The 13,297-nt window shown below is 46.8% G+C and overlaps 1 pseudogene; it reads left to right on the forward strand.

The window, feature by feature from the left end:
- The first annotated feature begins 11,381 nt into the window (after window positions 1-11,381).
- LOC149362454 (uncharacterized) lies at window positions 11,382-12,380 on the forward strand (annotated as a pseudogene).
- The last annotated feature ends 917 nt before the right edge of the window (window positions 12,381-13,297 follow it).

The following is a 13,297-nucleotide window of genomic DNA, read 5'->3' on the forward strand; positions in this document are numbered from 1 at the left end:
CAATTGGGACCAATTGGTTCCAGTTGTGTTTTTAGCCCCCGACCAATTGGACCCAACTGGACTAGCCAATTGGACCCATTAGGCCAGGCAGTTATTTGACCCTGAAAATATTCACAAAATATGCTACGTTCATTGAGAAAGGTAGCTAAATGTTTGAATAATATGCTCTAGGATCTTGGATGAATATTTCTACAACTTAACATATTAAAATGTGCAAAAGGAAAACTGATATATGAGGACTGCAAGTAGACACTGTGCCTAGTACCAATCAACATTTTTCTACGGAATTGAAATTAACATGCTTTTATGGAAATCAAAGCCAACAGACACATATATATCACACACAAGCAACACTGCACATTCAGGCACTAGTAGCATACATTAGTTCGATATGTACATCCAGAGAACACACTTCTGCTCCAACTTATATACCCAATTTATTAGGCTCTCATGCTGGGGCCGGTGGCGCTTGCCCACTGAGCGCAGATATTTAATTTAATTTCAGCTCCAGTGGTGGTATAGGTGATGAGCACCATTTATTAGGCTAAGCTGCTGATAGCTCTTATTGTAAGTACCATATTAGTTCTACCTTTTTCGTCAAACATGCAAACATTCATTGGATAAATTGGGTGCAGTTCGGCGGACCAATTGCATGCAATGGGTAAGACCAATTGGGCTCACCAATTGGAAACCCAAATGGTTCAATTGGTTCGTCCATTTGGACCAACCAATTGGAACACCATTCCAATTGGAACCAATTGGAAACTGAACTCGTCCAATTGGAACCAATTGGAACCCATTGGAAATCCAATTGGTTCCAATGGTTTTTTTTGACTGGGAAGCGCATCGCCGCGCTTGCCCTCGTCTAGTGTTCCTGTAGGCGACGTGGTTGCTTCGATGTGCGCAGTCGGGACGGACACACCGCGTAACTTGTGATTGCGTCCATGGAACAGTGCTCCACTTTTGGGGCGGCATTCCGGGAGGGAGGCCTGGTGCTAGCAGGCGGCGGCTGCACTGGTGAGGACGTGGGAGCCAAGTCGGGATCACGGCGGGTGCCGGAGATATAGCGCTTCATGTTTGAGACATGTTCGGAAAAAATGTGGTGCACACCGCGTGGTCGAAGCTCGGGGAGGTCTACTAGGCGGTAGTTCACGGTGCCGAGCCGTGCAACGACTCGGTAAGGGCCGCGGTATCGGGGCAAGAGCTTCGCGGCACGGCCAGTCGCGCGGATGGCGCGGCGAACGAGGACCAAGTCACGGGACCGGAACGAGGGAAGTGGTGGTGCTGCCGCATTGGCCACTTGCGCACGTGCATGAGTCGTGAGAAGGTTGCGCTGAGCGTCGAGGCGGGCGAACGAAGTCTTTGGGCGCAGTCAGTCGGTGACGCAGTAGGATGGGGAAGGCCCAACTGCGCGTCGAGAGGGATGGGGGGCGTTCTGCCATAGACGACTGAGAACGGCGTGATATGCGTTATTCCTTGAGCCGCAGTGTTGAGTGCAAAAGATGCAGCAGAAACAAAACGATCCCAGTTTGTGGGGGACGGATCGACGTAGGAGGCGAGTATATCCGTGAGGGTGCGGTTGACACGCTCCACGAGGCCATTCCACTGGGGATGATTGACGGATGTAGTGGAATACACAATGCCGAAGGAGCGGAGGGCGCGCTCAAATTTTTGGGACATATAGCAGCTCCCACAGTCTGTGATGAGGCGTCGGGGCACACCATGGTTTAACGTCCTAAACAACCATAGATATCCGTCGTACGTCTGGGCTAAATCCTAACGTCCTGCGCCGAGATCAGATGTCCGTCGGACGTGCCAACACAATCCAGTTTTGGATATCAGCAAGGTTTCAGGTCCTCTGACTTCCTTGCACCAGGGGTGCCCCATCGGAGACGGCTTGTTGACTGGAAGGCAGAACATATTCTTTGCACCAGAGGTGCCCCGCCAGAGACAGTCGAGCAATTCCCGGCAACAACAAAGGATTTGCAGAGGATATAAACTGATGTTTTATGTAGATTAATTTAATTGCATATCTACAACCAGTTGAGCGGTTGCATATCTCAACCAGTTGAGGCCGCTACTCGGCATAGCCGAAGATGCATTGCACCTGACCGTAGCCCAGAACCCTTTTCCCGGGCTCCGGGACCCAGTTTTAAAGACCTATGGGCCCGACCCACATTCTTCAGCAGTCAGTCAAGTCAAACTCTTAATACGATTGGTTATCAGCCGTGTGGTCCGCCCTCCAACTACCGTAAGGCACATAACCCTCTCTCAAATAGACATAGTGTAAAAAGGACATGTTTCACTTAAAACATCGTACATTCCCAGAATTCCGAGGATTGGCGTCCTGGGTTACGTGCCACGCCCCACACTTCCACTGCATCAGAAAAACTCTCTCCCCTATGAAAGAAAAAAACAAAACATGAAAACACATAGCAAAACACTTCCATGGGTGCGCCGGTCTTCCCAGGACCCGTGACCCTGACAGCTCTCGGAATTAGGGTAGTTATCGGTCCTGAACGCGAGCTGCGATCGTCGCGAACAACAACCGGGAGCGCCGAACCGCGTCCCCATGCGAGTCGGATTACCGCGGACTGCCGACCCAGCAGACGCCCCCCGCAGTCCGGCCGGTGGCATAACTCAACTGGCCGTCACTGTCTTTAAGCAAGAGGCGGCCTTCGCTCTGCCCGATGGCATTTCCTGCGTACGCCCGTTTCTCGAGAACCGTTTATATTCTGGCTTTCGAGCCTTGGTGCCATCACCGAACACCAGCTAGCAGCACCGTCGCCGACAACTCCCATTTATCTGCCCCTGTCCGGAGTGAGCGCCTGACCCCGCTTCATCTGGCAGTATTCCCTTTTCAAAAGAGCTGTCGACGTGCGATACACTGTAGGCGCAAAACTCTTACAGCTCCTCGTACATCTGGAGCGAAGCAGCCCTGACAAGAAACAAACCCTGCGACCCCGCCACTCGCGTCTTTCCCCGAAAGGGACATCGGAGGCTCAGGCGAGCCGGCCACTCCCTGCCTCTGCCGCTTTGTGCATTCCTCTTAGCCCTCCGCAGGGGGGGTCTCTGGAGTCTGCAGCGGCGAGACACAGGAAAAACAACCCAGGTAGCACTGAAACATTGCGATAATGTTACATTTTTGTTACGCTCAAATGTTATTTCAATGTCCTTAATGTCCTTTTTTTCCAATGTTTTTGTAATGTTACATATAAACATTCGAATAACCTTCCCCAAACTTTCATGAAACATGTAAACAACATAAATGCAACATTCTCGAAAATGGTGAAGCAGCCCCGCACAAGCATGCAGGCCTGCCAGTGGTGACGGCACACAACTTACAACACTTTGCAAGAACCAACAACAAGAGCGACACACTACAGCACAGCAACTCGTATTCACTCACCTCCAAACGGATATCATGCCGCCGAGCTTATATACTCGCTACTGCGGGATGTCCCATGAGTGGCAGTGGGGAATGGGTAATAACTAAAGTTTTGTGACAAAATAATGGGGCTCTTCATGTAATCTATGGCGAGTACTATCTAAGAGATGTGGTTACAAGGTACTGTTAGTTGAAAAACATCTTTACTCTAAGAACAGTGAGAAAATGTCTTGAAATCCGTGCTCGAAATATATTTGCAATGTTGTTTTATAGTTGCGACTCTAACATTATAATAAAATTTAGAAGATTACATTAAAACAACGTTTGTTTAGAATGTGAAAGTAACGTTTCCTATGTAACTTATAACGTTATATGTTAATGTAAAGTTACTATGCAAAATATAACATTACTCGAACTTGCATAACATTTTTATAACACTATTCTAATGTTCGGTGCTACCTGGGAAAGACGGACACTCTTAATGATCCCGCGCGCATCCACAGATCTCTTTGTGGCCCGCTCAACGGCGAAGCCAACTTCCTTTAGCAGCAAGGAAAGGAGGGGGGGGGGGGGGAGCATTCATCTTGGGAGCATTGTCCCTCTGCGCTGATCGTCAAACACGAGCACCGCTTCCCCAATGCTGATAATCGACTCAGCGAAGGCTGACACTGATAACCGGCCCTTGGCTACCGGCGCATGCGTCGCGCCTTTTTCCTCTTGTTTTATCTTTCTTCTTTCCAATGCTTTTCCTATATATTCTCAAGCCGAGAATAAACGTGTGTTCATTCGCCGGGCGACACTGTCTGCGGTGGTCGTTTACTGGCGCTGCGGCCGGTGAGCCGCACAAGTAACAGTGGCGACGAGTACGGACCTGAAGGAAGACCCAGCAGATGACATCGGGAAGGACAGAAGCCTGGCCCCAGCAATGAGCCATAAGCTACCGGAGTTTGACGATGAGAAAGATAGGTGGCAACATTACCTCGTCAAAGTGGAAGCTTACTTTAAGGCCAACAGCATCAGCGACGACAAACAGAAAAGGGCCTTGCTCATAGCATCTCTAGGCACAAAGACCGTCGCAGTGCTATGCAGAAAAGTTGCACCATTAAAGCCGAATTCCCTGAGCTATGACGACGTAGTAAAGACCTTAAACAGTTACTACGACCCAACGCCCCATGAAATCTCGGAAAGTTATGTTTTTCAACAGGTCTCAGAAGACGGAGGAGTCAGTGGAAGATTTCAAAACTACAATTTCTCAACGATGTTGGACAGAATGATCAGAGACCGTATTGTATGCAGTGTCAGGTCGAAGAACGTGCAAAAGCAGCTGCTGGCGAAGAAAGACCTTACTTTACAAGAAGCAGAGGCCCTCGCATTAGCTGCAGAAAGTGCGGAAGTCGACGCCCAAGGCATGACTGGTAACCCTGAAGAAGGGAAAATAAACAGGATCGTTCAACGTAGTGCGCCTAATATAAAGAAGCACACCTTTGGCGCACAGAAACAATGCCGATGTTGTGGAAACTACGGACACAAGTCCACAGCTTGCGGCTTTATAAAGTGCCAGTGCTTTCATTGTGGGCAACAAGGCCATCTGGCAAAAATGTGCCTGACAAAAGACCGCGTTCACAGAACAATGACAGTTAAGGCTCAAACCATGGACGACGAAGACAGCGATAGCAGCGTATCCCAGATTTGGTCCTTGAGTACAACGCTGTCGCTGGTGCCACCCATTCAGCAGAACTTCGCGTGGAATGGCGTCAACATAAAGATGGATATTGATACTGGTTCGCCGGTCTGCGTGATCCCAAAACCAATCTTTGAAAAGCATCGTCAGGTCTGGCCGCCTCTTGAGAAGGCAGCGATAAAGTTATCTTGTTACTTTGGCCCATTGCCAGTGCTGGGTGTCCTCAATATGGAAGTTTCTTATCAATCTGTGACAGTGCAGTGTGACCTGATGGTGTTGGACTGCAAAGGCCCAAGCCTTTGTGGGCGAGATTTATTACAGAAGCTGAAGGACAGTGGCAAAGCTGTGCTGCAGGCGCAACCTGAAATAGAAAGCGGGGCGCCCCAAACGGTCTCGCCAACTGCTTCGACACTACTGCAGCAGCACGCGCACCTGTTCTATGAAGGCACCGGACTGATTAAAGGACCGCCGGCACGGATACATCTGAGAAGCGGAGCGATTCCAAAATTTTGCAAGGCAAGAAAGGTCCCTTTTGCTCATTGCGAAAAAGTCTCACAGGAGCTGGACAGGCTCCAAGCAGCCGGTATAATATCCTCGGTACCTTACTCGGAATGGGCTACGCCCATTGTTCCGGTCTTAAAAATGGATGGCTCAGTGCACATCTGCGGAGATTTCAAAGTTACGCTATACCTGGTGTGCGAGATCGAACAGTATCCGCTCCCAGTGATTGACGACTTGTTCGCCAGCTTAGCCGGAGGAGAGCAGTTCAGCATTTTAGACCTTCGGGACGCCTATAATCAAGTTGCGCTGGACAACGACTCTCGCATGCTGACAGTCATTAACATGCACAAGGGGCTGTTCTGTTATAATCGGCTACCTTTTGGCATCGCTTCAGCGCCAGCCATATTCCAACGAAAAATCGAATCCGTCCTTCAGGGACTGAGCGGGGTTCAAGCATATCGCGATGATGTGCTGATAGCGGACAAGAAAAACGATGACTCGAAATTTCGGGTTGTCCTGCGGCGTTTCAGTGAATGTGGCATCAAGCTGCGCGCCGATAAATGTCGCTTCACCCAGGAAGCTTCAGTACCTCGATCACCGCATTGATGCAGGTAGATTGCACCCACTGGAAAAAAATATTGATGCAGTTAGGTTGGCACCTGCACCACAAAATGACACTGAGTTGCGTGCATTCCTTGGCTTAATTACATTCTACAAGTTTTTGGCCAACATGTCCACGTTACTGGCTCCTTTAGGCTCTTGGCGAAAAGAACTAAGTGGATGTGGGGTGCGGCTGAAGAGGCATCATTTGAACGCGCAAAGAGCTGTTTGTGCGCGGCACCTGTGCTCACTTATTTTGATCCGCAACGTAAACTGCTGTTGGAATGCGACACTTTGCCTCATGGTATTGGCGCCGTACTTTTTCACTGCACAAACGGTGAAAACAGACCCATTGGATTTCGCTCTAGAACACTGACCGCTGCAGAAAGAGGATACTCGAAGATCGAGCGGGAAGCCTTAGCCCTGGTGTACGGTGTATCGCGCTTCCGTGACTACCTCCTCGGCAGGGAGTTCACCTTGGTGACAGACAATCGGCCCTTGCTTGGCCTCCTGAAGCAGGACCGCCAGACTCCCGTAATGGCCGCTGCACGGATTCAAAGATGGGCACTCCTTTTGGGCGCCTACAAATACAAGCTGCTGTGTAGGCCAGGCAAAATGATGCTAAACTCGGATGCACTAAGTCGGCTGCCTCAATCGTTGCAGCAACCAGAGCCCGACCTTAAAGAAACCTCCGAATTTATCTTGGCCATCGACGAATGGGCTGAACCAGCGATTTCCCGAAAGGAGTTGCAGGAGCTCACTGCAAAAGACGTGGTGTCCAGTGTCTGCAGGTATGTCATTGAGGGTTGGCCAGAACCCTCTCGCATCGAAGGCTCGGAAATGAACCATTACTACAAAAAGCGTCTGGAGCTGTCGGTTGAGGTGGGACTATTGCTGTGTGGTCATCGAGTGGTAGTGCCGGAAATTCAGACACGGGTTGTGGTGTGACCCGGCCTGGTGTTACCGGGTCTGGTGTGACCCGGCCTGATGTTTTTGGTGTGGCCCGTTCTAGTGTTTTGGTGTGGCCCGGTCTGGTGTTTTCTGATGTGATTTAATTTGGTGCCGTGCTTACCGGGTTAGGAGCCTTCAGGAACAATTTCCCTGTTTCACGATATGTGCCGCTCGCTGTGGAGCATAACGAGCATACCTGGTACCGAGAAAACAGGTTGAAAAGAAGCGCATGTGGGTGATGCAGGCAAGGTGTGGCTCCACAAGACGCCAACTTCACATGTGAGGTGGCAAGTGTGAGCTCGACAGCTGCCCTCTTCTGTCACTTGGTACTGTTGCTGATATAAACTGCACAAGTACAGTTAAACCACCAACATCTGCAATGCTTGCGCAGTTGTTCACTATCACTGGAGAGCTCAAAGAGAAGAGTTGTGTGTACGCAGAGTGGCCGTGAGAAAAACGCAAATTGAATGTGCTTTGATAGCGATGCAGTGCATTAGGATACACTAACAGCATGCATACACCAGCACTCAATTTTACACTTACCAATAGAAATTTTAGGGAAAGAAAATGAAACAAAATTTGCACGCATACGTCAATACTCAATTTGTATGCTTGCCAAAAGAAATTGCAAGGGCATGTAGAAAAGAAAAAAGAAACAAAATTTATTCTCATTCGCTTAGCTCTTTGAAGCAGCGGGCCTCTTGCGGCGAAGTTCGCAAGTTTTCTGTGATAGCCACAGTCTTATGCTTTTCTCAGCTTTTGCGGCTGCTTCGTCCGTCACTCCCTGACTGCGGGCATAATGCCTGAAGAACACTGAAAGAAAATCACGCATAAGTGTTAAAAATAGCGCAAGCTTTGTTATTATTCTGGCTTCTGCAGAATTGTTGTTGTAGAACCAATTTCCAGGACATACAGTAAGCCTTAGCCTGACAATTAGCTCAGCGCTACAAAAACTGCCGAATCTACTTGTAACACCACTGCTTGTTGTAACAAAGAACAGTATGCTACATGATAAGTAAATTCATTCGCCTGATCATTTCAAAGGGAGAGGACAACCTCATGCAGCTTCAGTTCTTTGTAAAAATCAATTGTATGGCTTTGGGGCCATGTTGATGTTGCAGTCATTTATTGCTGCGAAAATTGGGTTAGAAAATGAACCCATAGTTCGATTCACACAGACTTCCTGCCATTTTGTAACAATAAGTGGTATAACTTTACGCAGAAATGGCATACGAAAACAGTAAGATCACTCTACATTACTAACTTGGCCACAAGTGTATTGAGAATCATAGTCAGGGCTGTTGTCATGAGTACTCCTGGAAACTAGTGAACATGAAGATATAGTATTATAGCTGGGATGAACTCATCTCACAGTAGCATTACATGCTCATTCAGCCAGCACGGCCCCATCCATGACACCATTCCGGAATCATTTGGTAGGGGCTCACTAGTCCATGATCGGCACTGAACAGACTGAAGTGAATGTATCGCCGATTCCACTGACCTATGCACTTCATTGTTCTTTTCTCTTTACAACAGGCAGAAACAAGCCACGCCCTCGTCGACCAATACCTGCCGACCTGCTTCCAGACATAGCAAGAAACTATGAGAAGTCGCTGGAGATCGCTAAAAAAGAAGCAGCGGTATGCATTTTTTCTTTTGCAACAGCTGCTAAAATCACACCAGTAAGTGTTAATTGTGAAAGATTGACACATGCCTGGTACATAACGCACACTAAGCTGCACACATGTTGCTTTTACAGGGCAGTTTCACAGGATAGTTTTACAGGGCAGTTTCACACAAAGATTGCACTGTATGGCAGCCATTACATACACCTAGTTCATAACACACACTGTTATTGCATACATGTTACTTTATACAGGGCAGTTTCACAAAAGCGGACGGCACAAAAATTGCATTTTATGGCAGCCACCTGTCCGATCCTATTCCTCAGAAAAGGGCACAACCAATTACATTGCAATGTGATACATTCTTCTTGCTTTCTATTCATGAGATACAACTAACATGATGCTCTCTATACGTGCTGTTTGTACAGGACAGGGAGCACGCAACCCAGGCAACTTCTGCTATAGCTGCAGGTGTGGAGATAATGGCACATGAAGCACCAGTACAAAGTACATCTTTGGAGGCGATTGCTTCAGCACTGCAAGCATAAGCAACTGCACAGACGCTGATGGCTGCAGCATTAGAACGCAGCACAGGGTGCCAGGCAGCCTTGGAACGCATAGCGGCTGCTGTGGAGCAAGATGCTGCATACCGCCGAGAGCTGCTTTCTCAACTCCGCATGCTATCTGCTATTGAACCGGCTTTGTTTGCTGTTCTGCAACAACTAGGTGGGCAGCAAGTAGGGCTGCAGTTGAGCACACCATAATGACCGCCTATGGATACTGCATTTAGTGCAATATGATGCCATGGCATCAATGTGACTGCAAAGAAATGTGCCTGATTGACATTCTATAGTGGGATACAAGTTAAAGAAAAACTGCTATTAATTTTGGATTATGATATAGCTAGTGCATTACTCAGTTCAAGATTAAATGAAGAAGTTGTTTTGAATGACCATGCCAAAGAAGGCAGAGGTACTTACTAGGTTGTTTTGATATCAATATTTACAAACATGGCTGTGATATAATGACTAACCAAATGTTTCATAGTTGTGGCAGTATGGGTTGTTTTTTTTTTTCATATTCAGTTAGAACAACAAAAGCCACTGATGGCACTGATAACATTCTTTAGAACTGTTGTAGAAGTGACTTGTACTGAATCCTTTTTCAAAATAAAACATTTCAAATTGCAGTCATTTGCCTCTGATTCTTTCTTGTGGTGGACACTGCAGCAACGGCCTAATGTCAAGGCGCCCATGTGCTGTGTAATGTCAGTGCACTTTAAAGAACCCCAGGTGGTCGAAATTTTCGGAGCCCTTTACTGCAGCACCTCACACACACACACTCTGATGTACTACCCTACTGCCCTTTGCCCCAGAATGAATCTAAATTTTCGTGAAGGTGTTGAGGTGTTCAGAGGAAATTCTTGCATTCAAGCGAAGCCACATAGATATGTGCACTTAAACTTGCTGTGGTGGCTAAGTGGTTGGCAGCTGAGCCCAAAAATGCATGTTTGGCTTCTTGTGTGCCCTTTTTGATAGTTTAATGTTAGCTGCCTTCGAACCATGCAAATGCGGTGTTATGAGAAAATGTATTATTTTATTTGCCTATGTTTCCTGCCCACTCAGTTGTGCTAATGCTTGTTCTATGCATAGGCTCATGCCACTGTTGAGCAACTCTATTTTTAAAAATATTAGTGTCTTTTGTTGTCTGCCTGTGAAATCATGCTCAACGAACCTGGCAATGCTGAACTGTAAGGCGACTTGCCGCACTTTCACTCTTGGTCCTACTTTTTGACACTTTCCCAAATAACATTTAAAGGAGTATAGAGACCAAATTTTGGTTGCCAATGTTTTCTTGTTTGTAACGGTGCATTAGGCATTACTATACATGGAAGACCATGAGGTATTTGGCTACAGCTGCCAAATAATTAATGATCAAATTTCATCTCTCACCTGATTCGGCTTCTGTTCCAAAAGCAGAGCGATGGCTACGATGTCAGATCACTATAGGTCACATGAGGCATGAAGACAGCTGCAGTATAATCGCTGCTGCTTCATTCATTGTGATTCTGCTGCTGTGGTGGCTCAGTGTTTATGGTTCTCGACTGTTGACCTAAAAAGCGGGGGTTCAGTCCCAGCCACTATGATCACATTTTAGTAGAGGTGAAATGCTAGAGTCTCATGTGTTGCGCGATGTCAGTACACAATCAAGAACCCCAGGTGGGTGAAATTATCTGGAGCCTTCCACTATGGCATCCCTCATAGCCGGGGTCGCTTTAGGACACCACAACTCCCATGAACCATGCACCAAACCCATTGCCATTCCAGCTCTTGCGGCAAGCTGACTTTAGCATCGCAGTGAATTAAAATCTTGAAGCAGTGATTATGTTGCACTTTTTATTTGCGTCTCATGTGACTTATACTGACCTTTCACGTCGTAGCCATTACTTGGCTGTTGAAGCTGAAAACAGGTGAGATAAGAAATTCAATTATAAATTATTTAGTGATTGTAGGTTGATGTCACATGAAGGTCCATGTAAACTAATCTCTTATGGATCATTATAAAGAAAAAACATACAACCTGTGATAAAAATATTAAAATGTGGAGCGAATCGGAATGATGTTCATGCGGAATGATACCAACTCGGGGTACACATGAACAGGTAGCAGTCATTCACTTGAATACTGATGTTTGTTTCTTCTGTTGCCGATGGAGCCTTTCCAATGTTTTTTGTAACAAACTGAAGATGAGGTGCATGACAACGCCTCTACAAGTCATCCCAATTTGGATGATGAGCCTTCAAGCCAGCATCTTGACAGCATTTCTGATGCACAACTGCCAAGGCTCGATGAGGACACCGATGGGCTTGACAACCATGTGCTAGAGGACCCCGACGAAGACTTGTCGGAATTTATAAGAGTGAACTCTGAGTCGAGATTTCCACACCAGAACACTACCCACCTGCAGGTGATGCTGCTTGTATTAACATTTGTTGCTGCTGCTGGCCTTCCTTGGACACAAGTGGACAGCTTGTTGAAGCTGTTGAATGCGTTGCTTGGCCAGAGTGTCTTCCTATCGACAAAATATGGCTTCAGGAAGTTATGGGATTTGCACAAATCAAGGATGGTGGAAGTCCATACATACTGCCCAACGTGTCAATGCCTGACATCAAGCTGCAGCCTAGATTCCCAGCACTGCACTAATTGTGCAGCCACGACGACTATGGCACAGCTGGTGAAAAAAAGGAAGCTTTGTGCTTTGTGCTTTGTGCTTTGTTTTGTTTTATGGCGCATAAGCGACTAAGGCTATCATGCGCCAAGCTCAGGGTATAAAATTGTTTTATATAGGATGTTGTACAAAAGTCTAAATGAACGGCGGTGTAAAGGGCCTAAAAAGTTAATTCCTGCAACCTAGTAAAAATATGAGAAAATTGTAGAAGTGACTGATGGTAAAAGTGACTGATGGATGATAACTGTCGACCTCAAGCGTCAGCTACAGTGTCTCTTAAAGAAATTTGGGGATATAGTTGGCGCAAACCTCCAGAAACTGACAGCTGAATCTCATCAGGGAGCTTATAAGGATATCAGAGATGACCAACTGTACAGAAAGGTCCGCCATGAAAGAAACATGAATTGGAGTGACCTGACTGTTACCGCTAACAGCGATGGATCGCCAGTATTTAAGTCGAGCAAAGGGTCAGTCTGGCCAATTCAAGTAGCGCTTAATGAGCTCCCTCTTCCCTATCGTTGGAAGAACATCCTCATCGGCGCCATTTGGTTTGCCAAAGGTCACCCACCTACTCACCTCTACTTGAAGACATTTGTCGAGAAATTCCACTCTATGGGCAGCTTCACATGGTCATTTGCTGGCAAAGTTGTGCAGTCAACAGTGAATGTGTTGTGCTTTTGTGTTGACTCGCCAGCTCGCGCTTCACTGCTGAATGCTAAGCAGTACAACGGATACTATAGCTGTTCTTGGTGCCTTCAAAAAGGAATGCTTGTTGATGGTAAGAATTGTTTCAGTCATATTACAAGCTTTGCCTCATCTGCTTTCTGCACACTGTACAACTCTATAATTTTGTTGCTAAAATACATTCACATGCAACAAGTTTCACTATTTACTGGTATCCCACAGGGTTGGTATCAACTGTTACCGGTATAAAAATACTGGTTCATATCAGTTTAAAGCAGGTTTTGTTCTAATGCAATAACAACAACTTGGTGATGCAGGGTCATTAGGATGGATGCATCCAGAATAGGATGGATGCACTCTACCAATATTTGTCTCTGCTGAGTATGCCTTCAAACTGAAGTAAACTAAATGAGGTACTGCAGTGTAGTTGTATATGTTTACAAAAGCACACTAACTTCCTGTGTGTGTCAGCCAGAATGTAGTTGATTGGTGTCCCAACCTTAATGCCTATTCAAAGTGTTTTGCATGCCAAAATTAACCAACCCACTCTTAAGTGCAATTGACGACCAAAACAGTGTGCACACCACAACCCATACAGTCTGGTGTATGCACTACAGCACACTAACACTGCACGCT

The sequence above is a fragment of the Amblyomma mixtum genome, chromosome 2 (genome assembly GCF_055824585.1).
Source record: "Amblyomma mixtum isolate Tamu chromosome 2, ASM5582458v1, whole genome shotgun sequence".
Lineage (NCBI taxonomy): Eukaryota > Metazoa > Arthropoda > Arachnida > Ixodida > Ixodidae > Amblyomma > Amblyomma mixtum.